This window comes from Phalangium opilio, unplaced genomic scaffold (assembly GCF_054372755.1).
Source record: "Phalangium opilio isolate 3A_F unplaced genomic scaffold, DU_Popi_V2 ptg000086l_1, whole genome shotgun sequence".
In the NCBI taxonomy this organism is placed as follows: domain Eukaryota; kingdom Metazoa; phylum Arthropoda; class Arachnida; order Opiliones; family Phalangiidae; genus Phalangium; species Phalangium opilio.
In genome coordinates, this window is record NW_028324191.1 from 709,949 (window position 1) to 713,830 (window position 3,882).

The window sequence follows — 3,882 nt, forward strand, 5'->3', positions numbered from 1 at the left end:
ATTTTCCGCCATTGTTTTCAACTGTTCCACTGCGAAGCATGTTGGGCACAAATGGGGGAAACCTTTTAAAACTCAAAGTCATACACGTACTCTCTCAAAAGTAATTAATGTAATGATAAAATGTTTTGGGGGAATGGAATTGTGCCCGAAAACACGAGATAAGTAAATTTTTGAAATTGATTACCTGTAAAATAAGTTATTTCAACGTAAAACGGTAATGGAACGTTGTTTTTTCTTAAGCATGCCTCTAAGTTTCAATTAAAAAGAAAAATTAATATCTGAACCTTAAGTCAAGTGATAACCTCAGTCTTATCGATACTTGATGTTGCAAGTTAATGTTTTAGGGGTTGTCACAAATCTATTCAATGCAGTAGAAAACGTGTCAGAGGAAAAAAAATCCCAAAGCGAATATCGTAATTAACGAATCTGGGTTTATTGAAACCAAAGAAAAAACTTGGTATTGGGAATGCAGTGACATTTGCAACGTTAGAGAGCGGACCATTTTTAAAGTCATAGCTTTCATTAACCAGGCGACAAAGGCCAGTGATAGCGTCTTGAATGTACCTTTTGGTTCTGATTTTGACGTTTGCTCCTACAAAAATAAGTTTTGCCAGAAATCCATTGTCAAATTGCCATTGGACGATTCAGATTTTGAAGTTAAAGTTTAGCCGTATCTTGGTCATTTCTACTATTACCCTGAAAGCGAGGAATGCCAAAGTTACTTGAGGGCCTACAGAGAACTGGCTCCGCATTACTCGGGAATTAGAACTATTTTCAGTAAAATATACTCCGTTAAAGCGTTGCTTAACGCTTTATCAACATTGACCGATGAGATTGAGCATGGTGATTACGAATCTCTTCAAAATGTTATACCCAAAATTAGTAAAGTTGTGGAGGCACGTGGATTAAAAATGGCAAATGCCGAAAACGAGGCGACGAAAGGCGGTGAGAACGATTTAAGGCCTTGTCTCGATGAGAGTGAAATCTTGGCTTTCTACGCTAAACAATTTGCTAGAGCTGAGCGTGATACGAATGAGTTTCACGACACATCTTGCAATTGTTGCGCTAGATTATTGAAAAATTCTGATTTGAGGACCGTGGAAAAACTAGCATGCACTTCATTTTTTGACAACCACGCCTTTCTCATTTTAAGAGCTGGTTTACTGTTGAAAAATCCTGACTTTAGAGAAATGGACATGCTTTTATGCCCTTATTGTTCTAAAGAGTTGCAAAAGGGAAAGGTTCCAATTAGATGTTTCCTCAACGGCTTGGGGGTTGACGTCCCTCCGAACGAAGTCATGAGTTTCAACATGTTTGAAAAAGCCTTAATTCAGCTTGTGAAGGCATTTCACACTGTAGTCCGGTTAGGTGCTAAAACTAATTCCAACATGCAGTTTGGCGCAGTGAAAGCTTCGAAAGGTAGAATCATATATTTGCCAATTCCAGTCCAAAAAAATTTGGATATGATACCAGCAGCACTGCCTAAAGATCACGAATTGCACGTCTTGGTTAATGGTCTCCCCACTAGTGACAAAAAGATTTGGCAAAAAATTGTTCGCCGTGATGCTTTGAAAAAGGCCGTCGCTAAACTGAAAAAAAAAATTAATCCCTTGTACAAAGACATTGATATTACTCTTATCAATGAGGATTACATTTATGGCACCGAATAGATTAACGGAACTATTGAAGACGAAAATTCATTAATTCCCGATGAATTATTGGCGAAAACGGATCCTCTGGCGCTGTTAAACAACCGCGACGAGGTCAATACAAACGGCTTCACTACAGTTGCAAAAAATCCGCAAGCGGAATCGCACCAAATCGATATCGATGTTACCAATGATGGTGTGATCGAATCTAATCTTTCTTCAGACGACCGTTATAAAATTTTAACTCAACCTGAGGCACTGTTGCGAAAACTCTCAGAAGATGAAGTGAATGAGCTGTACGATCACTATACAATTCACCCGGTGTATGCTCAGCCGTCGAAAGATTTGTTGGCTTCTTTCCAAATGAAGCGTGTCGAAGCCGAGCCTATCAGTAATTAGGACAAAAATCTAGAATACATATCATTCGTGCACTTGTTCCCAATGGCTCGCTATGGCAAGCAGGACGAAATGAAATCCATTAACAGTAGTTTGAATTACGTTCTACGCGTGAAAAAACCCACGAACGTATCGGTCAATGATTTCGTGAATCAAGTTGATTCTCGAGATTCGGAGCTCGAGAGTAATTTAGCGACTTTCATGGGCCACATTCGAGGTACCAAGGATTATTGGTATAAAGATCTCAAATGTGTTTTGGCCATGATTAGGGAGTATGGCCCCCTTCTTGGCTTTTAACTTTTAATCCGGCCGAATACGATGACATTGAACTTCACGACCACCTACGACGAGTGAATGCTGACGTATCAGGGATCGAATCTATGTCGGTGGCTGAATTTTCAATTTAGATCCTCTTACCGTCAGTTTACATTTTCACAACAAAGTGAAACCGCTCCTAAACAACTTTGTGCTATGTAAAGAAAATTCGGTTCTTGGACCAAGAAAATCCGGTTCTTGGACCAAGAAAATCCAGTTCTTGGACCGATAGCGAATCATTTTGTACGCGTCGAGTACCAATCTCGCGGCTTAGCCCATTATCATTGCTTGTTGTGGGCTGAGGAAGCTCCCGTCATTGGTTCCTGTTCGGCAATAGCTATTTTGGAGTACGTGCAAAAGTATGTCACTTGTTCAATTCCAAAAGCTGCTGAAAGTCCAGAACTTTACCGGCTAGTAAAAAAATTTCAAACACAAAATGTAATGGTTAGGAGAAACATCAATTTCGAAGAAGGTGTTATTAACGGCACCATGGCCGTTATAACGGGATTTCAAAAGAACGAGCGTGGGAACATCATTGGTATCCGGGTCAGAGTTGATCGCGAACCAATTGACGAGAAAAAGAAACCCGACTTTTTAGTAGAAAAAATGAGCGTCAAGTTCTTGCTAATGACCAATTTATACGTCAAACGAACGCAATTTCCGGTAATCTTGGCATATGCCATTACTATACACAAAAGCCAGGGAATGAGTTTAAAATGCGCAATTATGGATTTGGGATCAAATTTATTTGGAACCGGCATGGCCTACGTTGCTTTATCGCGAGTGACTTTCGTGGCCGGTCTCCATCTCTTGCAATTAGACCCGAATAAAATTATGGCAGATGGACGAGCCATTGCGGAGTATAACAGTCTGCGTCAAAAACACAGACCTGATCTTCCACTTATAGAAATAGTGGGGTCGGAAGCAAAGAGAGGTACAAAAAGGCCAACGTCGAAAAGTATTTTAGAAGGTGAAGGAGAGCGATTTGATGAAACGGCAAAAGAAAGACCAAATAAAAAGATCAGACTACGTCTTCAGAGTGTAGAAATTTTCCCTTGAAAGGATTTGAAAATGGAGATGTAGTAACGTGCTACGCAAATAGCGTTTTGCAATTGCTCTTACTGATTCCGGAATTAAGAAACATGGTTAAAGGGCATAAAGGATCATTGAGCGATAAGCCTATTTTGAATTGCCTTCGTAACACTATTGAGCATGTTGAAAATTCAAATTCGAGTTCCGGCAACGATGGTTTCAATTTGCGAACGGGTGTTGGTCTGCCTTTTACCCAAAAACAACAACAAGATGCTAGTGAATTCTTATGGGTTCTCTTGCCAAAACTATGCGAAGAAATGGAAACTTGTGACTCTAACGCTCTTCAAGGACTATTATGGACAAAGTCGCAAAACCTTACCAAATGCCCGAACTGTCACCTTGAAAAAAGTTCTGGAAACATTATCCAAAGCTGCATCTTCACTCTTCCTTTGCCAAGCCTCGCTAAAATTGATTGGAAACTATTAATCGA